Genomic DNA, 14,587 nt, shown 5'->3' with positions numbered 1-14,587 from the left:
AAGCCCCGTAAACTCCAAGCCTTTGACTTGCTTCCGCATAATTTTTCATGCAAACAATTCTATGGTCAAACCCAAAATAAATGCATGTCATTTTTTAACGTGTTTATTTTATCTAACAAAATTAGACTTTTTCCTTTTTTTAACATTTATTCATTCAAATGGACGGTTGGTTTTTAGTGTAGAATTTTTTTTTTGTGTCCGAATATTAGTAGTATAATGATTAGCTTTTTTTATCGTAGATGTTTTTAAAAAGGTAAATGATTGATCAATGAATATGTTCCATTTCTATACGTTGGAATCAAATTTTCAACCAAATAATTAAGAGCAGGAGCATAGCTAGGAAGCTAACAGGGGCCTCGGCCCCCCTAGAATAGGAAATTTTTCGTTTAAATCTTTTAAAATTTTAAATTAATCTTTTAAAAATTATAAAGATATAGACTGTCAAAATGGTGAAATTATATTTTTACTATCGTAAAAATTAGAATTTAATTTCGATCGTCCCTAAAAATGAATTTTCTGACTTCGTCCCTAGTTAAGAGAGAAGATTAGCAACTATCCCATTATATTTTAGGGTAAAGTGTTAAAAAATATGAAATAATACATTGTAAAAATTTAAGAAAATAAAAGAAGTCGTTAAAAGTAGAGTAATTGTTTTAGAGGAAAAAATAGAGGATGTATTATGAGAGAAGTTTTTAAATATAACAAAACAATTTGAAGAAGAAAGCTCATATTTTAAAATCAAAATGTAGTTGTGGGATTGGAATAACGCGGTTTTTGCTTGGTTTGGGTTGAGTTGTATGATTCCTTGCTTCTAGACCGTGTTGGAAATAAGTTTTTTTTTTATTTACTTTTAACATATTAGCTAGTAAAAAGATGATATGAAAGAAGGTAAATCATATGAAAGTTTGAGCCACCCTCGACATTAACTATTGTAGTTTATTTGTTAAGTGACATGATTTAAAAACAAAAACAAATATTGTATAATAGATATTTTTAAAATATTAACTTCTTTTTTTGAATTTTTGTTTTTAAAAGTTATGCGGCAATGTTCTATTTATTTAAAATTTACATTTTAAATTAGCTACATAATGTTTGAAGTGTCATTTAAAGATTTTAGTGACCAAAAAGAAGAAGCTTGATTGATATAATAACATTGATAAATTGAAAATGTAAATAGAATTTTTTAAAATTTGGGACCAATTAAAATGACGATCATAATTTGAGGATGTACGATGGAATTAACTCTTATCTTTGTTATATATTATTTAAAAATAAATGATTGTTGATCTATATGCTGTATTATACATAAGAAATTGATTGAAGTGGTGCCCATAAATATATTTTAACTCATTTGATAAATTAGTGATTTAAATTCAAATTTTACCATTATAATAAAAGAAGCAAATATTTATATAACCTGTACGCAAAGAAATGTTTTAGAGACAACATTTTGGAAGACGTTGTTGGTAAAAAAGGGAGGTATACGCAAGTTGGATTGAGATTCGTTTTCTAAAATGTCATTCTTGTATTGTTATCATTTCCCAATATATATTTTAAAATTATGAAAATGATGTTTCATAATCTATCCTTGCAAAATTTCTTCCCCGTTTATGGAACCAAAAACAAACTCATTCTTGCAGGGTGAACTACCTAGTTTTTCATCATTTTGATGACTCAAAAAAAAATAAACATGAAGTTTTATTTGTTACTTTAACTTATAAAAATGTTGTTTTACACTTATTCTGGAAGTTTTAATTTTATCACTCATTTCATCTTTTTAATTTCTCCTAATGAAAATATTATTGTTTTAGCAAGTTTCCTTTTACTAAGAAAGAAATTAAAATTACTCTATTTAAAAGGTAAATTGATTTTTCCATGTAAATCTCTATATTTTTCTGAAGTAATTTTATATAAAACTTTAGCTTTTTCCTTTTGTTGACAAAATAAAGATAAAATAAATTATGAAAATGAAAATGAAAATTTACATTTAACGATGTGCGCTTAAAATGGAAAACAATATGTAACAAGTAACAATGCGATATTTACAAATTGTTTTATGACCAAAATAAAAAAATGTAACAAAATGGAGTGAAAAATTATATATTTTATCCCTGTATTAAATATTATTTATGATTTTCAATGATCATTGTTACCCAGGATCCCTCTGTTCTCCAATGCAAAAGAGTTTCTTTTGGGTTTGAATTTCAGTCGTTGGATCTTGAATCAACGACTCCAGAAGTTTAAAAAAAGGGGCACCGCTTTTTAAAATATAAATAAAACACCCAAAAAAGAAAAGCTGTGCGGTTCCATTGGATGGGACCCTCCTTTTTCAACTATAATAAATTATGCTTAGAATTTTTAGGATGCTGACATCTGTGCTTATCCTTTTGTCGATCTTATCGTCTTTTCCCTTTTCCCTAATTGCACAATTTTGATTTGTATTCTTCCCATATAAACCTATTGCTTAAATTGGTATTACCAACTCAATTACAAAAATACGGGCCAATTAAACTATAAGATTTTTAAATCATTGGCTTAATATGCTTAGAGCAGTTGTTTGATCACAAAATGGCAGCGACTGAAGTTTCCAACTTTTAACCCTCACAAATGGCACAGCAACTAAATTGACGCAATCGCACCAAGTGGGCGGCACTAACATGCGCTTTGATGGTCCACTTCATCAAACTTGCCCTCACCGTCCGTTTTCAAGTGATTAGGGTAATGGAATCCACGTCTTAATTACTTGCGTGCATACAATATCTTGCCTTGCTCACTTAATTATTAAGGCCTAATTCATGTTTTTATTTAACAAACTAGATGGAATAACAATCATTCAGCCACTGCTGCTGTCAGTAGGCCCATCTCTTTCTTTTTTAGTTTGGGAATTTAAGGTCGGCTAATGATATAATCATTGTGGGAATAAAATAGGAATGAGCGTATGTATGGTTAGCAGAAGGGAAGGTTAAGTTGGTGAAGTAATACTACTTAGCTTCAAAGTTCAAAGTTATTAGATCAGTGGAGGTACAATAACTGCTAAATGGATTAAGATTAAGTTGGGTGGTTGTTGGCCAGGTTCCTATGAAAGGAAAATGTAGCCTACTTGTGATTGAATTTGGGTTGGTCCACACTCGTTGGTCCTGCTAATGGGGGACGCTCACACTCGCCTAATCTTTTCTCACTTTAGAACCAACCTAATCATTTTGTTAATCAACTCTCATGATTCTACTTAAATTGGAACCCTGACCAAGCAACCAATGAATCGAAGAAACAAATTAGGGTACCAAGCCTAACCAAATCCTTTATCAATTAATCAGGAAGTACGGATGACTTCAGTTCCATTTTTTTTTATTTTCTTAATCTTTTTCAAATTAAAACTAATTTATCTAAAAAATTATTTATAAAATCTATCATTATAAATGTTTATTAAAAATTTAATTAAACTTTAATTTAATTCCTCTCAATCTTCACTAAACACAATCAAATGTTAAAATTATTTATATTTTATAACTCTTACTGTTTAATGATAGCAAAAACACCCAACTTGGAAATGTTAATAATGATAACTAAAATTTTACAAGTTTTAACAACAATAATAGAAAATTGAACATGGTAGGTAAAAAGAGATGCACACTTGAATTCTTGGAAGTTTGAACAATATAATATGTAAAAGCATAAAAAAGTTATATTTAGAGTTCAGAAGCAATAAATTTTATTTTTAAAATTTTAATTTTTCTTTAATTTTTCGATGTTCAATAAAATAAATTGAAATCAAACTGAATTAGCGTGATTTAATAACATCATTTACTCGAAATCAAATTGAATTATAAAAATATCCTAATTAAATTACTGATTCAATTCGACTCGATTTCTCAATTTAATTGGTGTTCCTTTTAGCCCTACCGAGAACTACGATAACCAAAAAAATAAAATGTACTAACCGAGGCTGCCTTTTACACATTGTAGGGTTGGGATTTCGTCTTTTTTACTTGCAGAGTAAATATGTAAATATATATATTAAAATTTTGGGTGATTTACAGTTTATTTTTCACTTTGCTCAAATCTAAGATTTTGTTTTTGAAACAAAAAACCTTCCAATTCCACAAAAAAAAAAAAAAAAGAGTGATGATAGCAGGTCCAAATGGAAATGGCTTATAAACAATAAACCAGCAGAGTACAATGGGCCAAGAAACCCAAGCCCATACCGTAGGTAGGGGAGCCCTAAACTCACAAATAGATGATATGAGGATGGCTTCAGTAGTAAAATGGTCATCTAATTCCTCCTCATCACACCCAACTTCATGGGAAGAAACGCATGGATTTACCAATTTTTTTTTTGAAGTTGAACTATCCCCTAAGTGGGTGTGTGTGACAGGATTTACTAATGTTAAAATTCACTTGTGGCACCAGAGTCTCTGCTATTGTAGTTTTCTCAGTAAACTAACATAATCTTTCCATGGAAAGTACCGTTACTCTTAGTCAAAGTTCTGTCACGGCTCCGTCTCAATTGTCATCCAGAAATTGATTAAATAAGCAATATCTTGGATTGAATTAACCTTTGGTTATAATACATGATTCTTACATATAGTTCGTGGAAAGGTAAAAAAATAAAAAATAATATATCCTAGTCAGGAAGAGTGTTAATGAAGAAAATATGTAATGCTTTTCATCAGTTATTAAAGAAGGGGGCTGCCAGAAAATGGTGAGTGGGTAAAGGTGAGGTCATTCAAACATTTTAAGATACCAAGTCACACACGCTTGAGTTGAACACCTAAACCTCACCTTCCATACCAAAGAACAAAAGCAGCAGAAGACCCTACTGGCAGCATCCGCCTTTCCTCTCCTCAATTTACAACTGCTCTTTCATCTTCCTATAACTTTGCCTTCGGTTCTTTGACTCTCCCTCTTCCTCCCACTCTATATATACCCACGCAGCCTTCACATCCTTTCACTCTCAATATCCATAGTAATAGCAAATACTACTTTACTGTCTGCAGCTTCAAACTCGAGTTATAGCGAAGCACACCAATTAACAACTTCCAGCTTCCCATGGGAAACTACACATCCACCTGCTTCATCCAGGATGCCAGCCTTAACAAATTTGCCAAGGTTATTGATGCTCAGGGGAACCTGCGGATAGTGAAGCTCCCAGCAAATGCAGCGGACTTTATGCTTGAGGAACCTGGGTACATCATCTCTCCCGTGGAAGAGCTCAAACGAAGCCGTCGCCCGGTTGCTATGCGAGCTGACGATGAACTTTTGGTAGGTAAACTTTATGTTCTGGTCCCTATGGGAAGGATTCATCGCAAAGTGACGGATGCGGATATGGCCATCATAGCAGTAGCTTGTCGTCGAAAGAAAAAGACAAATGGTGCTAAGGTTTTACCGGAAGATAGGGAAGTTGAGGAATGTATGAAGGGGGTTCCTATTCCTCTGCCTGCCTACCCATTTGGGAATTACAGGCCCTGGATACCTGTATTGGAACCTATTCCTGAATTGCTATAACAAATTTCTTCATGCTTTTTTATTTATTTATATAGGTTTGTTTCACTTCAACCGATCAGAGATTTCCCAAAATAATTGTTGAAAAACGAGAGATCTACTACTAGGAAGGCTAGTATAGTATACTTGAACATATAATGTTGTGGTGCAAGTGCTGTATTTAATTGCTTTTAAGCGAGGACTACTCAACACCGTCCATCCCATAGCAAACTGAATTCACAACTGCTGATTTATTTTGTATTTCAATATATTATTTAAGTTTGGAAAAAAGAAGGGGCCAAATTCACAAGTTTCAATCTTAAATTTTGATTTTAAAGTAGATAGTATTATTTAGGTAAGTCTCACTTATTATCAATGTAATATCCTCTAAAATTCTTTGCTTGTAATAATATAATTTTGAGCTGTTACGAGTGAAATTATTCTAAATAAATAAAATAAAATTTATAAGCGTTAATGGAGAAGGAAGTAGGAGATTGGAGAAAATTTAAAAGACTGGTGTAGTAGGAGATATTAAACCGAGGTATAGATTAAATTATAAGGTTTTATAAAGTGTTGGGGTCAAAGTGAAAATTAAAAATAAAAAGATTAAATTGAATTATTGTTGGAATATGTGAGGACATGGAGAGCAATTTCACCAAGATCTAGTGGATAATGATGAAGGATAAATTTTTGGCTAAATTAGCATGCCAAAAAAAAAAATTTATTGGCCAAATAGATTTTTTTTTTAATTTAGAGAAATAGGCCGATTTTTAGAGAGAGTGTGTGAAAGTACTACATAGGTGGCTGGAAATAGAGGCGCTCATGGGTTGGGCCTGTTTGGGTTGGGCCTAACAAAAAATTTAGGCTAGGGCTCAGCCCAAAAAATGGGCCTAAAATTTTGCCCAAGCTGGGCCCGGTTAAAATGCTAAAATCTCTGTCCGACCCACCCATATTAATGTTTATATTAATTTTATATAATTTTTAAATATATATAATATATCAAAAATACTAAAAACATTAGAATAAATACTTCCCAATAAATTAAAAAAATATTTTTTTAAAAATATGTATACTTGAATAAGACTAGGATAGATAAAACTTAACAAACAAATGCCTCTAAAATAATAACAAAATTAACAATAAAACAAGTGTTATACAATATTCAAATAATAACAACAAAATAATAGTAACATAATAATGAAATGGTAGCAAAATAGGGAGAAAACAATAAGAAAATAACATTAAAACAACAACAAAAAATAGCAATTTTTTTCGTCTTTTTGTGAATTTGGGTTGGGCTTGAGCAAAAAATACGTTACCTGAGGCTTAATCCGTTTTTAAACGAGCATTATTTTTTTTACCCAAACCCATTTTTCCGATCTACATTATTGCCCAAACCATCCCATTTTTTAGGGCCTTTTAATGGGTGGTATTGACCATGAAATGTGTCTAGCTAGAAAGTCGCCCCAATGGAAGGGTTTTTTCCCTTTATATATCATTTTTTGACTTTTTTTTAATATAATTAATTTCTTTGGTTAAATGATTAAATGTTCGTGGTCTTGTCTTTGAGTCACAGGTTCGATTCCTCTCCCACTCACATTTGTATTTTTTATTTCATGTTATTTTAAGCTTTTTATTATTTCCAATTAATTTTTTTAACATATTTCATATTTTTAACACATTTGTAATTTTATTTCATGTTTTCTTATTTTAATTAATAAATATATTGTTTTCAATTTTTTATTTTTAATTCATCTTTTAATTAATGTCTCTTTTATTCATAAAATCAAATAAAATATGTGATTCTATAATAATATATATATTTTTTACATATATTATTATGTTAAAATATTTGAAATTAATAACTCCTTTATATATAATATAAACATCAGCTATTTTATTGATATATTTTTCTTTATAATATTTATATATCAAATATTTATTTTCTCCACATATATTATGGGTATGGTGATTTCTAATATTATAAGATGAAATAATTATTTTAAATATAATTATCATTTTATATGTAAAATATTTCAAATATCATTATTTTTCATCTACATTGTGGGTATAATATTTCAAATATTTTTAAATGTGAAATATTTTAATGAATTATTTCAAATATCATTATGTTTATATGTGAAATATTTTAAATACACATACAAAAATATATAATACTAAAATTTACTACACTCATGATATGGATTGAAAAATAAATATTACACCTATAAAAATTATATTTACTAAATAATGATGTTGTAATAATTATTTGATTTTATGAATAAAAGAGATATTAATTAAAAGATGAATTAAAATAAAAATTGAAAATAATATATTTATTAATTAAAAATAAAAAGAGAGCATGAAATAAAAATTACAAATGAGTTTAGAAGAGGATGAATTGAACCTAGAACTCAAAGATAAAATCATTATTATTTAACAATTTAATCAAGGGAGCTAATATGTTAAAAACATTAATTAAAAACAAGAAAAAGCTTAAAACAACATGAAATAAAAATTACAAATGTGAGTGGGAAAAGAATCAAACCCGAGACTTAAGGACAAAACCATTAACATTTAATCATCTAACCAAAGATATTAAATTAAATTTAAAAAGTCAAAAATGCAATTTAAAAGGAAAACGTGTCTAGCTGGGCATGCTTTCCTGCCACCTGTACAAAAAGCGCATCCAACGACTATCTCCAAAATCAACCTATTTCCTTAAATTAAAAAAAACGGCCTATTTGGCCAATAAACAACCGTGTGTTAAGCCATGTGGGGGCACACGGTGTGTGTGATTACACGGGTAAATCAGGTAGGTTGTGTGGGGCACACGGGCGTGTGTGATTACATGGGTAAATCAGGTAGGCCGTGTGGGGCACACAGGCGTATGAGATTACATGGGTAAATCAGGTAGGTTGTGTAGGGCACACAGGCAAATCAGGTAGTCTGTATGAGACACACAAGCGTGTGAAATCACACGGGCATGATAGGTAGCTCATGTGGGCTACACAAGCTGGTCATCTGGGCTGTGTGAAACCACATGGGCGTGTGGCCCATTTTTTGGAATTTTCATTTAGGGTCGTATTAATCAGTAATTCGTAATTAAACCCTCAGTGGGTCCATTTTGCTTAAAAAAACCCGAAATGAGGTATATGTGTGGATACGTTCGGTATGTGAGTTACATGTATAATATATGTGCCGATAATTTTTAAAAGCATGACTATTTTTGTAAAGCATGTGTGACATTCGTATTCTGTTATCTATTCTAATATGATATATGATTCGACTATGTGATATGTATATGATATATGATTCGACTATGTGATATGTATGTATGTTGTTATAATTTTGGCGGTTAAACCGTAATATATGCTTGGCAGCTCAACTGCACCATTATGAGTGGCATACCATCACGACCCAGTGTGATTGGATGGATGGACTCATGTAGTCCTATTGGTGTAATTGGTTGGACAGAGTTAGTGTGTAGTGGATGGGGGTAAGATTTGTTCTAATATGATAAGACGTTTTGATATGATATATGTTCTGGAAACATGAAAATCTGATTTGATACATGTTTCTGGTATCGTGTCATTCTAATATGATATTCGTATGTGTGAACATTATAAGTAAAATTCTATGTTGGTATTTACATTTGTGTACGTTACAAGGAAATTTTGTTTTGTGGGTTGAGTCACATACTGGGCTTCTAGCTCACTCGTTTGTTAATATGTTTCAGGTGAACTAGCGAGAGCTCGAATTGTTTACTGGTTAAATATATAAGTTGGTTTATGTTTTAATTATTTTTTGAATATAAATTTGTTTTGGGTTTTGCTCTTTGGTTTTTGCACTGTTGTTGGGTTTTGGTATTTTAACATTAAACTGTAAAATTGTATGATTTATTAAACTAAAAATTTAGTTTTCAAAATTAAAACTCTGAAAATTTCCGTTGTAAAGATTAGGTAATCACTTAAGTATTTTTCTGTAAATAATTTGGTGTTTAACAAATGTTTGCCTTAGTTTTGGAAATGATTTGCTAATATTATAATTTTAAAACACATGATTTAAAATTCAAACTCTAGGTTTGAGATAAGTGATTTCAGGCTTAAGTTTTACTAAATATTTGTGAGAGTTTTTTCAAGTTTTATGTTTTCGACACGCACACTAAATTTGATTAAATCGAAAATTTTTAAACGAGTTAATATAATTCTTCAAGATCCAATTATAACGTTTAAGTCAAAATTAGGGTGTTACAACTTGATTGTCCAAGAAATTCTAATGAAGTGAAACAGTAGAAAATGGATTCTTCGTAAAACTGGGATCAACCTGCTAACAACAGTTAAATGTTTGAATATAATATCCATCAACAAAAGGGGTCCCCAGTCCCAACTTCAGCTCCCCACGAGGGTGCTACAAGGATAGCCAAGCTTTGGTTTTGTTGTTAGCGGAAATATAATGAAAAAAGAAGACAACAAAGGTGTTGTAATAACATGGTATTTTGTTTGCATGGAGGGACACAAAAAATTGATTGTACTTTGGGCAGGCAGTATTAGGAAAAGGATTTGTGATTGGAGACGGAGTGAAGGATGTGATTGTAATGCCAGGTGATGAAGAACTGACACTTACTTTAACACAAGTTCCCAATTATTGCAACTACTTTACCTACCCTTTTCCATTACCTTTAACCTTACTTTCTTCAATTTAATCTCATATTACTCTTTTCTATCACCACCTTTTCATTTTATCTCAACATCATATTCGGATTAAAAATAGTAAAAGAATATATAAAATAGAGGATAATTTTGTTTGGGTAGTTAAAATTAGTAAAGACGACCAATAATTTTAGCCATTTTTGTTTACATAAACAGTGGAAAAGAATGAAAATAATTAATTATAGTATATTCTTACAATTATAATCCTTTCATAAAACTGTTTATAAAAGAAAAAAAATGATAAATAAAGATAGGTTAAAGTCTGCTATTGCTCCTTTTACTTTAATTTGATCATTTTTAGTCTCTGCACTTTTCGTATTTTAAAATTTCAATTCTCACCATTGTTTTTAGAACCGGGTCGATCAGTTGGATCGGGAGCCAATTGAGGCATTGGTCTAGAATAAGGGGTCGAATTGGGTTTCTCTATTTTTATTTTTGTAATAATTTATTTAATTGAACTGACCGAACCAGAAATCGATGGTTTGACTGATTTGACCACCGGTCCTCAACAAATAATAACTGTTAAATTCATTAAGACCTACTATTTCCAAAATATAATATTGAAAATAGATTATCAAATGTGTAATGTCATGTTGGCTTGTTATTTTCACATACTAATCTATAAAAATCCAGTTAACAGATTAACAATTGTCATTTGTGCCGAGATCAAAATTTTAAAATTTGAAAAAAGTATAGAGACTAATCCAGTTGAAAATTAGTTAGACGATAGGCTTGTAGTTGAGGAAAAAAGAAAAACCATTGACTTCCTTCCAAAGTTAGTGGCATGGCATGTTATAAGGATCGAAAATGAGATATGAAATTGATTAAGGTGGGTAAAGACTAATTAATTGTGATGTTGGGATGTAAGAGAATAAAGGCCAGCTGGTAGCTTAACCCTTGTTAAGCAATGTGACTAAAATGTTAGCATTTCAATTTCAAACTTGTTTTCTAACATCAACTGTTGAAGAAATGGATGGTATATGATTTATTTTGGAGAATTGTTTCATGCATGATTTTATTCGTTTAAATATATTCTGATTGTTAGTGATTTTTTATTATAAAAAAAGAAAAGAGCAGAAAGGAAAAAGTGGGGGCCTTGTGATTGGACGAAATTGATTTTATGATCAGGTTTTAAAGCATAGCACTAGCAGCACCCCATCCAACCCAATTAAGCTGGGTTTCTAGTTTTTGGGGTCATTTTAATCTGGTAATTAACATACTTAGCACTGTGCACATGGGTCACGTAAAATTCCATCCACTACACACGTCCACGTGCCTCCCTCACTCTGATTTTTGGCATAAAATAAACCCGCCAAAAGATGAAACCTAAACAGCCTTATCTAAACTTAAAGTTGGTTTCTAATCAAGGAATCTTTGGGGCTCACATCATGCATCTGCTCCCTTCCCCACAAACATCTCTACACTCCTCCTTCTAATCAAATCAAATGATTCTTTTTCTATTTTCAATTTCCTTTCTTTTTTCTTTTTAAGATTTACACCATTTTAATATTTACATAAACATCTTTGTTTCCGAGCATTAGCCACCCTGGCAACTTGTGGGTTCATCATCATATCTCTCAACCCCATTAGTTCAATTATTCTTCGAATCGAATTATTCGAAATATAAAAATTAAACCAAAATTTATATGTTTTTGTCTTTTAACTAAAATAAATATAAAACATATAAAAAAATACATTGCTAATGTTATTTTTTTAATAGTTCAAAAAATATATTATATGTTATTTATTTCAATTAATATAATAAATAATAGTTCAAAAATACATTAATAATATAATATATATTATTTATTTTGGTTAATTACTCGATTTCGAATTAAATTAACCAATAACCGAAATTTCAAAAAATCATTAACCAACCTCTGACCGATTAATCGAATTAGACTGATTTGGTCAGTTAATTCTGAACTCCCTACCCCACTCTATCATCCTTTTATTGGCTTTAATAATATACGTAAAAATGGATTAAACTAATTATTTCGGTGCCTATTGATCATTTAACCAAATTTTGCTATTTTAGACTTGAGCATCATCACCTTTGCTTTTAGGGTCACTTTGATGGGCAGATGAGGCTTTTGCCCTATAATTGAGCTGCTCAATCAGACACATATATACTCTAATTGATTAGAGAATATAGTGCAATCATATTACTGTAACAAGCAACTTAGCTATATTTATATATGGTTCTACAACCAACGAGTTTTCATTCTAGATGATTGTTGAGCATCTATGATTAGTTAATTTCCTCTTGACAACTAAAATTCAATCACTTGAAAAGGCTGAATTGGAAGAGATTAAGCTTAAAGTGGATGTTGCTTTCATTACAAGTGGAAAAGAAAATAAAAGAAGCAAACCTTAAAGGATCTAGCTAGTTATCCATGTCATGTGAATATGAAGGCAAGTTCCAAAAAAGTGTGTAAACTTGTCCTATGTGTTTGTATATATTGTTAGAGAAGTTGAATGAATTTGGTGGTGTAGCTGAATAATTGTGAATATGTAAAGTTGAAAAATGGATGAATCAGTTATTATAGAATGGCAGTTGTGGTTGCTATAATTAAAAAAGAGGTTATCCGGAGAGACAAGCCAGGTAGGCAGGCAAAAGCAAACCAAGTTTAATGGATTTGTGTGAAATTAATTTGGTCCATTTTATAAGGAAATGGCGAGACACATCATGTGTATGTTGTTTTGTTTGAGGATAAGTCGTTCTCCTCTTCAGAAAATGCAAATGTAGGACAGTAAACACCACTAGAACCTTACCAATAAATTTACTGCCCCATTTTTCATACAAAAAATCAAGCTTAGACTCAACAAGATGCCTACCCTACACCAAAACTGTAACGGCCCATTTTCAGTGAAATCGGAACAGTGATTTCGGGACCACAAATCTGAGGTCATAAAATTTAATTTAATATTATTTTGTGATCTACAACATGATAGTATTATTTCATAAAAATTTCGTTAAGAAATGTTATCGTTTGTATGCTCAATTTGTGAAAAAAGGACTAAATCGCGTAAAGTGTGAAAGTTGTGTTCTATTAGCTAAAAGTGTTAAATAGCTATAGAACTTTAAAGTGGAGGTCCTTATATGGTAATTAGACCATTATTTGAGTTAGTGGATGTGCATGGCTTGGTATTTATGAAAATTTTTAAAGTTAGGTAAGGGTAAAATGGTAAAAAAGTAATTAATGATAAAAATAAAGTAAAACAAAATAGTTATCATCTTCACACATGCATGAGCTGAAAATTTCAGCAAAGAAAAGACCATTAAAGGAGCTTTGAGGTTTGGCCAAGCACTCCCTTGCATGGTGAGTGATTTTCGTTCCGTTTTTAATGATTTTTATGTTTTCGGGATCGTTGTAGCTTAACCTAGTTAGCTCAGGGACTAATTTACAAAATGGTTGAAATTCTAGGGTTTTACCATGAGTATAATCTAGTTGTTTTTGAAGTTTAATGGAAGAAAACGAATCCTTGTGGTTAGGGGTGAGCATTCGATCGAATCGAATCGAATCGAATCGAAAATTTTCGAGTTAATCGAGGTTTCGAATCTCATTTTATCATCCTAACTTTATTTGAAGTTTTCTCGAATCGAGTCGAGTGAGATGGAATTCGAATCGAATTGAATCGAATATATTTGTTCGAGTTAAATTTTAAAAAATAATTTTGGGTCCTTGTAACCATTGTCACCCATCGTAATAAAATTCGTCCACCTTAATCAAATTTTTTATTAACTTTCATCACTTCATAATTTATTTATTAATTTTTATATATTGGTTAGCTTTTTGCTTGCTTAGTTGTTTCAATTATCTTGATTCTTATCACTATGTATTTTAGAATTAAAAATATATTAAATGTAAAAATATGATTTTTTAATAAAATTTATTTTAAAAATAAAATGTGAAATTGATACCAATATAAAATTTTAACACGAATATTTTATGGCATAATTAATAATTCAATTTTAATATAAATATTCAATATGACTAAACAATTCAATAGTATAAATAATGTGAAATGTGAAATTTAATTTAATAATATAAATAGTAGATATAAATAAAATTATTACTATTTATGTTTAGTGATTTTTTGGATAATTTTGATTTTTTATTTGAGAGTAAAGGGTGAGAAGTAAAAGTTTAGGGAAAAATAAAAGTTTTGGGAATAAAAGTTTGAGGAAAGTAAATAGGGGAGTAAAATTTTGGAGGAAAATATTAAAAAAATTGGAGGGGAGGGTTTGGGATAGATGGGAGGTGGGATGGGAAGGAATAAAAGTTTTAGGGAAAAGTCGGAGGAGTAAAAATTTTGGGGAAAATAAAAGGTTTTGAGGGTTTTGGGAGTAAAATTTTGAGAAAAATAAATGGGAGAGTAAAATTTTGGTAGGA

This window comes from Gossypium raimondii, chromosome 11 (genome assembly GCF_025698545.1).
Source record: "Gossypium raimondii isolate GPD5lz chromosome 11, ASM2569854v1, whole genome shotgun sequence".
In the NCBI taxonomy this organism is placed as follows: domain Eukaryota; kingdom Viridiplantae; phylum Streptophyta; class Magnoliopsida; order Malvales; family Malvaceae; genus Gossypium; species Gossypium raimondii.
This window is presented reverse-complemented; position numbering follows the sequence as displayed.